General features: G+C 38.6%; 1 pseudogene; it reads right to left on the bottom strand.

Annotated features, from left to right (window-relative positions):
* Positions 1-11,902: 11,902 nt before the first annotated feature.
* LOC138186558 (uncharacterized) lies at positions 11,903-12,021 on the bottom strand (annotated as a pseudogene).
* Between the last annotated feature and the right edge of the window lie 371 nt (positions 12,022-12,392).

The following is a 12,392-nucleotide window of genomic DNA, read 5'->3' as shown; positions in this document are numbered from 1 at the left end:
ACCCCGACTTTCGGACTCCTTGGAATCCACACCGAATCCCCTGTGACGCCAACTACCTCTCAGAGAAAAGACATCGACTCCCGACTGTCGGACGCCAACGCCGCGACGCATCTTAGTCCCCACCAGAGACAAGGCCCCAACCCCGACTTTCGGACTCCTTAGAATCCACACCAAACCCCCCAACATCCCCAAGCCAGGGTGTATATAAGCCGAGACTTCACCCAGCCCGGAGAGTTCTCGTTCTAGTTGCTGTTCTTGTACAACATCCCTTTCTCTGTTCAACGTTATTGTAAGTGCCAAAGTCATAATAAAGTTCGATAAAAGAGAATTAATAGTTGGGCTACGACTCAGGTTTCTTTTCTCTCGCAACCCAAATATCCGTTTTACGTGACATTTTGGCGATCCTGCCAGGATCCATCAACTTCGAGAAAACGAAATTACGCATTTCGGCATACGTGCATCATTGAAAATTGAGGGATCAGCGGACCTCTGCAGATCAGCTCACTTTGCGTGAAAACGACTTCTACGGAAAGCGGACTACGGTCATCACCAAAACTGAAACTGGTCACGAAAAGAAGAATATTCAGGTAAAGAACTGGATTCTTTTAAATATTATCGTACTCGTCGCAACAGCTTCGCTAGTACAGACTCCAACAACAGTACAATAACCACTATGAGCAAAAAATCAGAAGACACATCTTCTGTTAGCTCTATGGCTACTGGTATGGATCCAAATATTCGGGCCATACTAGACGCTATGCAGAAGCAGAACGAAAGAAACGAACTAGCTTTTAATAATTTGCGTAAATTAATACAAGACGAAAGTCAACAACGCGTTAAAGAAATCGAACTCTTAGGTAGGAATTACGCTGAACTACGATTAGGAGTTCAGTCAATCGCTACATCTGAATTCAACTCTATTATAACCGAAGACGCTAGTGCCAGCACTATTCGAAAAAATCAACCACATGTTCCTAAAAGGACCGAGACGAAAAACGAAACAGACCGTATAGACAGTGAAGAAGAAACTATAGATTACGACAATCCTACGTACAGTGCAAAAACCTGCTTAGACTTCATCCCTATGCTCAATGGGCAAGACGATATAGGAGTAGAAGGGTTTATTAAGCGGGTAAAAGAAGCTCAAGCCGAATGTCGAGAAAAACGCGCGCTATTACGCCTCATTTTAACACAAAGAATCATCGGAGAAGCAGAACGTAGTATCCGCCACTCTGTAATCGAAAGCTATGAAGACCTGTTCGATAGCCTCAGAAAATTTGTATCCGTGATTATCACATCCAACGGAGCCCGCGACAAACTGCAACGTACACGACAAAACTTCAACGAATCGGTACACAGTTATGTGAAGAGGTTCCGACACAACCTCAACGAACTACTATACGCACTCCAACACGAAATTCGCGATCCGATACGTCGTGCAGTCGCTATAGATCTTGAAAACGAACGAGCCACCAAGATTTTCACCGTAAACTTGAAACCCGAAATAGAAATACGCACGTCATCTAAAGGACCAAAGAATCTCCAACAAGCACAGGATGCAGCTTTCGAGGCAGAGTTACTTATGGGGGAAATCGAACGCAACAAAACCATAGCAAGAGGAAGAATAATGAATCGACGAATTGCGAGAGCCGACGCCCAATTCCAAGGTACACCTAACGCGAGAAGAAATATCACGCTTGAGAACACCACACGGCCGAAACCAATGAATCCACTCACGGAAAGGAGAGCGATGATGGAACGATCACCGCCCAAATGTTTCAAGTGTAGTCAAGTGGGACATTTAGCCAACGCTTGTACCCAACAGCGAAATTTTCCATCAGCCAGCCAAAGGAACTTACCGCCTCCGAGAAATTATCCTATAATGACGGACGAAGAGAGTACGAACCCCGAGGAATACCAAGGATCAACGCGACCACAGGAAGATTGCTTATCACACTGAAACAGGACAAAATTATCAATACCAAATCTTATAGACCCCCAGAATGTCACAAAGCCGAAATCGAGAAACAAACGAAAGAAATGTTAAACAAAAACATTATCGAGGAATCGGATTCACCTTACAATTCACCAGTTTGGGTAGTCCCAAAGAAAATAGACGCTTCGGGAAAACAAAAATGGAGAATAGTCATAGATTTCAGAAAACTTAACGAACTGACAGACCAAGACGCCTACCCTTTACCTGACATAGAGGACATACTGAGTCAATTAGGGAATGCTAAGTTCTTTTCCGCACTAGATTTATCTTCAGGATTCCATCAAATACCCATGGATTCAAATTCAAAAAAATACACCGCGTTTTCAACACCGCAGGGACACTTTCATTACAACAGAATGCCGTTTGGATTAAAGAACGCGCCCGCGACTTTCCAACGCATGATGGACACAGCTTTGAGAGGTTTAATCAACAAACACTGTTTTGCTTACTTAGACGACATAATAATATTCGGAGATACCATCCAGAAACATAATCAGAATTTAGCAATAGTTTTACAAAGACTTAGGGAAGTAGGACTCAAGATACAACCCGATAAATGCGAATTCCTGAAACCGGAACTAGAATACTTAGGACATGTTGTAACGGGCGAAGGAGTGAAACCTAACCCTAAGAAAATACAAGCAGTAACAGATTTTAGGGCACCTAGGAACCCCACAGAAGTCAAATCATTTTTAGGACTGGTAGGATACTACCGTAAGTTCATAAAAAATTTTTCTAAAATAGCTAAACCTCTAACAGACTTAATAAAAAAGGACGTCAACTTCCATTGGACGGATAAACAACAAAACAGCTTTGAAACATTAAAACAGAGACTGTGCGAAGCGCCAGTCTTAACATACCCCGACTTTACTAAGACTTTTACGCTAACGACCGACGCAAGTAACGAAGGACTGGGGGCAGTTCTTTCGCAGGAAGGACACCCGTGCTGTTTTATTTCTAGAACACTGAACCCACCCGAAAAGAATTATACGACAACTGAGAAAGAACTGTTAGCAATAGTTTGGGCGTTGAAACGATTACGACAATACTTGTTAGGACGGAAATTTATTATTAGAACGGACCACCAAGCTTTGAAATGGTTGAATAATTGCAAGGACCCATCGTCTAGATTAATGCGATGGAAACTAAGGCTAGAAGAGTACGAATACACAATCGAATATGTTAAAGGCAAAGACAACCCAGTCGCAGATAGCTTATCTAGAATTCACGCCATTCAAAAGGTAAAAACCCCTGAAGGAACAGTAGCCCTAGATTTCTTACAACATTTTACGAAATGGAAAAAGAAATCAGAAATCCCAAAACGGATAGAAATGAAACCTAACGACCAATCTTTCTTTCATTTGACTAAAACAGAATTAGGAGAGTTTGACGAGGCAATATGGCTGCGGAAAATTAACGACATATTACGAAATAACAAGAAAATAGGCATAGGAGACAACACGTTTGCAGAATTAGAAAAGAACCAGATCAAACTTATGCTTTTATATTTCAACGATACCCGATACCCTGTCACTTTTGCATGGGACCCAATCCAAGAGTTAACCGAAAAAGAGATAGAAGAAATAATTCAGGAGAATCATAACGGTACGATAGGACATTTAGGAATCCAAAAGACATACCAAAGAATCAAAGAACGACACAAGATCCCAAATTTAATGAGTAGAATCGAAGACCTTATTAAAAATTGCGACGTTTGCCAAAAGGAAAAACTGGTTAGGATACGACATAAAGAAGAACCGGTAATTTCAGACACCCCTTTAAACCCCAACGACAAAATAGCCATGGACATTATAGGACCTATGACAAAAACCAAGCGAGGAAACCAATTCATTCTCTCGACCCATGACGAGTTAACAAAATACTTAATACTAGTCCCGTTAAAGACACAACAAAGCGAATCCATTATTAACGCGCTACTGAATCACTATATTTATATATTCTCTGCACCCAAGACAATTCTTACTGACCAAGGACAGAATTTTATTAGCGAACTCGTAACGAAATTTGACGAAGCTTTTAAGATTAAACATATCAAGACGACTAGCTTTCATCCGCAATCCAACGGATCATTAGAACGTACTCACGCAGTAGTTAAAGATCTAATTCGTACCAGCTTACGGGATAACGACGGTAAAGAATGGGACGAGATACTCAATTTTATATGTTTAGGGTATAATACAGCAGTTTACGAGGGAACAGGATTTACCCCTTTTGAATTAACGTTCGGAAGAAAAGCTAATTTACCGTCCGCAATTGCAAAAACCACCAACTTAACGTATAATGATATGTTCTCTCTATGGCAAAAACAGTTAAACAAATATTTGGAGTTAGCTAGACAAACACTAATAAATAGTAAGAAACGATACGCTCGAGATCAAAAAAGAAAGATCGTGCGAACCCAAACAATTTTCAAAGAAGGAGATTTCGTACTAGTTCACAACGATCACAAAAAAGACAAACTGGATACTGAATGGTTAGGGCCATATCAAATCCATCAAGTCAAAACACCGTATTACGAAATAATAATCGATAAGGTCATTAAGAAAATTCACGGTAATAGGTTAAAAACTTATTTTTCAGGATGCTTATCTCATGCACAACCCTCGTGCTCGGGCTGGAATTAATACCAATCGAAAACAATGCAATTTTCCACGAAAAAATATCTAAAGCCTATTTGTACAATGAGGAAGTTAATGTATATATAGGAATAGATGTAGGTGATATAACTAACCACATCGATACATTAGGAGAACACATAAAAGAGACCCAGAAACATTGTACCACCTCGTGTCGAGTAAAATCAGAAATACTTTCCTTAACCAACAAGTTTAACAACGTCAAAACGCTAGGAACACATTTAAGACTACTGACTCACTCTAAAGTTAAGAGAGGATTGATAAACGCTATAGGCTCAATCAGCAAAACACTCTTCGGAACTCTAGATTCTGACGACTTACAGTTGATAGACCAGAATATCGACAAACTATTTAGCGAAGGAAACGAATTAAAAACCATTGTAACTAACCAAACCGCTCTAATTAGGAAAATCCTAAACACCGACAGCCTAAAGCAATTAGAAAAGGTAAACGCGGACATACGAAATGAAATAAATCAGGTAAACAAGCAAGAACTTCTAGTAGTCAAGATTATTTCTATAGAAAGCGCTTTGTCAGATTTACACTTTCAACTCAATGAAATCTTCAATCTAATTCTACTAGGAAAACAAGGAATTATTAGCCCCCAGATCATAAATCATCACACTTTCTTAGAACAATACGCTAAGGCTTTAGGAAAGCACAACATGAATAAAGAATTTTTACCAGAGGAAGGTAACTTCCAAAACATCTTAGACATCTCTACACTCACACTGTTTGTCCAAAGCGAAAAGATCTTCTTTAAAATTTCAATCCCAACAATAACTGACTCAGACTGGGATATAGAACAGGTATACCCCATACCGACTCAAAAGAACGGAGCATTTCTCGCTCCATTAGTCGAACGTCCGATATTTTTTACCTCAGGATTAACTTATGTGAATGTAGACCAGATGTATTTGGACAAGCAATGTCGAATCAGACGCGAATTATATATTTGTAAACAAACTCAACCCATACATTATAGACATTCGAAACACGATTGCGCATCCGAAATAATTAGTGTAGACAATACCATGAGATTTTGTAAATTCACAGTCTATAAAATCGTAGAAGTAACTTTTATACCGCTCAAAAACGAAAATCACTACATGGCTATACCAGAAAAACCAATAGAACTCAATATATTCTCGGAAGAAGGTCATCAAATTGTCAAACTGGAGCAACCCTCCCTGTTGAGAACTAAAATAACCGTAGATATATTGTACGGAGACAACCATATGAGAATCAGTGGTAATCCCAAGAACGTTTCTTACGATATTAAGATTAAAACCATAAATATAACTAATAACGTAGACCTATCCTCAATGCTTGATATCCTAGAAAAAACTCCCAAAGTAATGAGCAACCTAAACGGCTATACTGATACCTTGAGTCAAATAGAAGATAGAGCCAATCAATTAACTTTTTCGCACAGAATGACACAAATTAAAACTTGGGGTCTCAGCACGTTGCAAATTATAGGATATATATCCATTGGACTCATATGCTTGTATCTGCTTAATAAGACAGGACTGTCAAAACTGTGTATTCACATATTTTGCTGTAAAATTAAGAAAAACACCGTTAATAATGCACCCAACGTTGGTACCGCAACACCTTCCGCCCCTATAAACGTTTACACGCCGATGCTACCTGTACAACCTGGAAGCGAACCAAGAGTTAGTTTCGAACTATTGACACCGCCCAGGGCCAAATTTCATCCGTCGATGCTGAAGAAACACTAAGATTTTGGAGGACCAAAATCCATCTAAAGAGGGGGGTATGTGACACCAATTACCTCTCAGATACAAGACATCGACCCCCGACTGTCGGGCGCCAACGCCGCAACGCATCTTAGTCCCCATCAGAGATAAGGCCCCAACCCCGACTTTCGGACTCCTTGGAATCCACACCGAATCCCCTGTGACGCCAACTACCTCTCAGAGAAAAGACATCGACTCCCGACTGTCGGACGCCAACGCCGCGACGCATCTTAGTCCCCACCAGAGACAAGGCCCCAACCCCGACTTTCGGACTCCTTAGAATCCACACCAAACCCCCCAACATCCCCAAGCCAGGGTGTATATAAGCCGAGACTTCACCCAGCCCGGAGAGTTCTCGTTCTAGTTGCTGTTCTTGTACAACATCCCTTTCTCTGTTCAACGTTATTGTAAGTGCCAAAGTCATAATAAAGTTCGATAAAAGAGAATTAATAGTTGGGCTACGACTCAGGTTTCTTTTCTTTCGCAACCCAAATATCCGTTTTACGTGACAGGCGACTGGCTGTCGCCTCGAGGCCAAGCTCATTATCACAAATCTCGAACAAATACAATCGAATTGAATGTCAATAATTACTTAATTACGGCTATGGTAGAATTTAGATTAAAGTGTTAAGGGATTTTTCTAAATTCTAAAGGGAAGGCTCCGGGGTTCTTTCATCTCCGACATATATATATACATCCCTATTTTGTTAGTCTATGAGTCGCCCTTATTTAATTATATTTTTATATGGCCTACATTTAGTTAATCTTTTATTAAAGTGTTTTTATATTCGTTGTACCGTGCGTTCGTTTTATATGTTCGAATCGTCACTCGCACTATTTGCATATTGTAGTTTTCGTTTTTTCGTTACGGCACGTGCGGAGCGCGGGACATGACCCCCCCCCTCAGGTGTTCAAATTTCCCGAGGAAAGTTAACTGATCGTTTCCCCTTGTCTTTGTTTGTAAAACTCGACGCCCGTTCTTTACACACATACAAAAAAAGATTTTTTTCATTACCAACGTGTTTTTATAATCGTTGCTTTAATCTTGTTCTTCTGTGCGATTTATTAGTCAATTAATGTTGTCAATGTATAGTAACGTTCCTCAGGGATAAGGTCCGCTGCCTCTTGACTTCTTATATATTATATATTCTTCTCCATTAATTCCTCAATCGTGAATAGTTAGTAGTTTAATAGTTAATTGCAATTAGTTGCAAAATTTTTATTTATTTTTTATTTCTCGTGGCTGATCTCTATTAATTTTTAATATTCCTGTTACCATATAATAATGATGTATTATATTGTATTAATTATTATCCATTTTTTTCCTCGTTACAATCTTCCATTTGTATTATCATCTTATTAAATATTTATTTCATCATCGAAAATATAATTTATTTTGCATCGTATAAAAGTTACTACATGGACATGTTGTTCAGCATCACTTCCAAAATGGCCGCTTGTGAATATCCCTAGTATATAGTGACTTTTATTAATATCGAATTAATTATTTATCTGTTAATTGTTTGTAACTTTATTTCAGTAGATGACGTGTAATTGAAATGGAAATAATATTATTTTGTTTATTATAGTGTATGTAATTAATGTATATATTTCATTGCGCATGCGTAAAAGCTATCTCGTGCTCGCGACGATCAGTATTACTTCTATAATGGCCGATTGTGAATGTTTTTAGTGTTTTATAACTTTTTATTCAATACCGGAATGATTATTTATCTGTTACTTATTTTTAACTCTATTTTAGTGCACTTGAAAATTGTAATGACAATAATATTGTTTTTGTGTTCCTTATAATGTGTATATATACAGTGTGTTATTTTAATATAATAGCACGTGGATTGTATTGCTGTTGAAATCTATAAATTATTAATAGCACTGTATCGCTGCTTGGTTATGAGTGGTTTATATTTATATAGCTTTTGTTTAATTGGTTTAATTTAATATGTGCATAGTGTTTTGTATCACTGGTCACTATTGTGTAGTATAACCTTACTTCTGTATACCAGATTCAATATAATAATACTATAATAGGTCAATACAATATAATAATAGTTTATTTTAATCATGTTGTCGTTGATACTCGGTTAATCTGTCCTGATTAATTTCTAACCTATTTCTATATTTATTGGCTGTTTCTATTTCCTTCTTATTAGCTTGTCGTTACTTTGTACTTGTAATTTGCTGTTATTTCATCTTTGTATGGTATAATTTTTGGAGCTAATTTATATATTATTAGATAGAGCTTGTTTATTGAATTATTATTCCATTCTATTATATTTTATTTCTCCAACGCTGCTTTGCTTGCTTGAAACATTTATACAGTGCGTGTTTGGCATCGTCTGGTTCTTCGTTACACTCTCAACGCTTATTATGAGTACTTTTATTTATTCTACATCTATTAGTATTAAAATTGCCATTTAATTTGTTTAATTTAATATGTTTATAGTGTATCGTGTCATCGACTACTATTGTGTATTATAATATTAATTACTATATATCAGATTTAGTATAATAATATTATATAGGTTAACCCTTTCCCGTGCCATTTAGTTCGACGAAACTCGGGCCCAAGCGGTAGACATCGACGCACGGTAAACAGAATAGACTGATGCTCGTAAAAAGGAACTAACATTCAGTCACGATCGTAACGGACAAAAAACAGTCCGCGAGTTCGGCTTGTTATGTTTACGTTTGGCCCAAGTATCTGGTCACGAGTCAGACTCGCAATATTCATGTTTGCGCAGTATTCATGTAATGTAATATATTATTCTCTTATTACAGTCGTTTATGTTGTTGATATTTGGTTAACCAATCTTGATTGATTTCTAACCTTTTTCTATACTTATTGGTCATTTTATTTTTTCTTATTAATTGGTTGTTACTTCATAATACAGTTTGAAACTAGTCCATATCTTATTAGTTAAAACTTTATTCACTATGATATTATTGCTTATAGGTTCTCCGATTTTATTCTCCTATTCCAAACGCTGCATCACTCACATAGGACATGCATAGTGCATGTTCGGCATTATCTGGTTCTTCGTTACATTGTCAGCACTTATGACTACTTTTATATATGTTAGATCTGTAAGTATAGAAAAAAAAGCCATATTTTGTAAGTGTCCGCATAGTAAAATAGTCTGTCCTTTTTCTTCTTTGCGAAAATCGCTGCATCAACATTGAGTTATTTTGTTATAATGTCACTAATTTCTTCTTGGTTTTTCAGTTTCCTGTTGCCTTCTTAACCGTTCCAACAGTATCTGCTTCAGTACTCTACGTATTCACCTAAATTTGGTAGTAAGCTTCTCATAACTGTGTCGGCTTTTGTGTGTACCTTTTTTGATGTGAGTAGTGAATTTCCTATTATTATCAATTTTTATTTTAAAGTATTTTATAACATTCTTTTTTTCTTTTATTTTCTCAGGTTATAATTGTCAATCTTAATATTTATTACTTTCGGTATTCTTGTACCTGTAAGTAAAGTGGTCTCAGTTTTTTTTTTCATTGGCCAACTGTAAGTCTGTTATCGATCATCAATTATTGACAGTTATCATCATTTCATTTTAGTTTAATTTTAATATTGTTATAAATATTTAATATTTCTTTCCTCTTTTTTTTAAGGCAATTGAGGTTAATCTATCCATTTGTTTCCGCTGACCGTCGTATACTATGTTTTACAAAAATGGACCCATAACCAATCCTTGTGGAATTCCTGCATATACATTTCTTTCTACGATAATTAATTATGTACAAGCCTCATTGATTTATAAGGTTCTCTTTTAATCTCTTCCAATATCTTTGTTTATTTTATTGAATTAACGCATTTTATATTTAAGTAGTGGCTAGAATACATAGTAATTTCTTTTTTTTTCCTTTTAGGTTTCCGCTATCTTCATTATTCGACAAGCAGCGTTATACTATATACTACTGTACTACGTTGCCTCTTGAAATCGTTTTGGCTATTGTCTATTTCGGTTGTGTGTTACGGTGTGTGTGCACGGTGTTGATTTTATCGAACAGGTCTCTGAGATATTCTACATATGTTGGTTGGTTCCATGTTCTCTTCGATTATCATTTCGCCAGTGGGTTCTCTGGCCAAGTGCCCAAAGACTAATTCGTGCGAGGAGAATTTCGTTCCTTCGTGTACAGAGATGTTATAAGAAAACATGGCTAATTCCACCCATTCGTCCCAGTTTCTAGAATTTTCGATGTATAACTTGAGATGTTCGGTTAATACATGGTGAGATCTTTCGATTGAACCATTGCTTTGTGGATGGTATGCCGACACGGTGTATTGTTTGATGCGAAATCTCTTTGCTACTTTCTTCATTAACGAGGATGTAAAGTTCGCTCCCTGGTCGGTGAGAATGGCTCTCGGTGACCCGAATCGGCAAATAAATCGTTTTACGAAAACGTCTGCTATCTCAGCTTAAGAGATTCCTTCCATCGGAATCCCGATCGAATACTTTGTCAATAAATCTTGAATAGTTAATATATATTCATTTTCTTTTGGTGTTTTTGGCAATGGACCGACGATGTCTATACTAATTTTGTCGAAAGCTTTACGTGGTGTGTCTGTGAGCACCATCGGTTGCTTCGTCTTTATTCTTGTTAGTTTCTTTAACTGGCATTCTCTACAGGTTCTTACATATTCTTGAATCTCTTTCTTCATGTTTTCCCAGTAATAATGTTGTCGTATTCTCTGATAGGTCTTTGTTACTCCTTTGTGTCCCGCTATGCATGATTCGTGCTTCTCTCGTGTTATGTTATTTTGTGCTTCCATTGGGGAGGCGGGGGGGGGGGGTGATTACTTCCCCAATGCAAATGGTGATGGTTATGGTTTTTTCCATAAATATTTCCTTTCATTTCCTGATTGTGTGTCGCCAGGGTATTTCTTCCAAGTTTCCTTTGCTAATGCTAAAGGACGTTAATTGGTTTTTGTTTACTACGTCCAGTAAGGATCTCAATGAATTTAGTAAATTTTCTGGCATTATAGGAATATTTCGGTCTTCCTTTACGGGTAGGGATACAATGTATTTTCCGGAATCTTGATTCAATCTTGCTCTTTCTAACATTAGATCATCATAATGCGGCAGTTACCCTGCTTCCTTCATCTCTTTTCTTTTTTTTTTTTTATATGTACGTGGAGGAAATCCACACGGACGCCAGGCCGCTTCTGGGGAGAGCGGCGTGGTAGTGTCGGACTCCAACCGACTAAAGCCTCCACGATGACCGTTCCGGCTGCGATCGAGAGAGGCCCGGGAACCGGTGTAGCGTCACAACGGGGCTACCCCCGCGCGCCTAATACCACCGCTGATGGAGCGGTGTGTGGCTATGTCACACCGTGCCGGAGTCGCCGTGCCAGGCAGCCCGGTTCCCCTACCGGACTGTTTGGTGGCCCCGAGATGCTGAGCCGCCAGCGCCCAAGCCCGAACCCCACCGGGGGACGCGGCGGGCCCAGCGCGTTTCGCCAACGCCACACGGAGTTCCCAGGCGATCACCCATCCAAGTACTATCCGTGCCCAGCGCTGCTTAACTTTCGTGATCTGACGGGAACGAGTGCACTCAGTGCGGCTAGGGCGTTGGCTACGCTTCCTTCATCTCTAAGGCTCCTTTATCTATCGGAGCGCCCTGTATATCGAAGAATATCACTTTATGATCATTCACTCTCGTAACTCAGTCTCGCGTTTGCGAAATTTTTAGTTCCGCAACTACCGTAGATCTCGCGTCTTCTCCTCGTTGCCGAATTGGTTCAGAGTCGTAGAAGGTTCTTCTTCACTTGTTGTTTCGATGTCCTCTATTTCTTGATCGGCTACTTCCTCGCCTGTGTTTACATCGATTTCGGCTAATGCTTGGTTAAAATATTTTACGGGTGTTTCTTCTATGACAAGATGTTTTCGAGTAAAGGCTTTTCCTTGTTTTCTCGGATCATAGAACTGAGGCCAGACGCGTGGTTTA

Source organism: Bombus flavifrons, chromosome 13, assembly GCF_040668555.2.
Source record: "Bombus flavifrons isolate JBK064 chromosome 13, iyBomFlav1_principal, whole genome shotgun sequence".
NCBI lineage: Eukaryota > Metazoa > Arthropoda > Insecta > Hymenoptera > Apidae > Bombus > Bombus flavifrons.
Note: the sequence above shows the minus strand (reverse complement) of the source record. Positions and strands in the feature narration are given on the sequence as shown.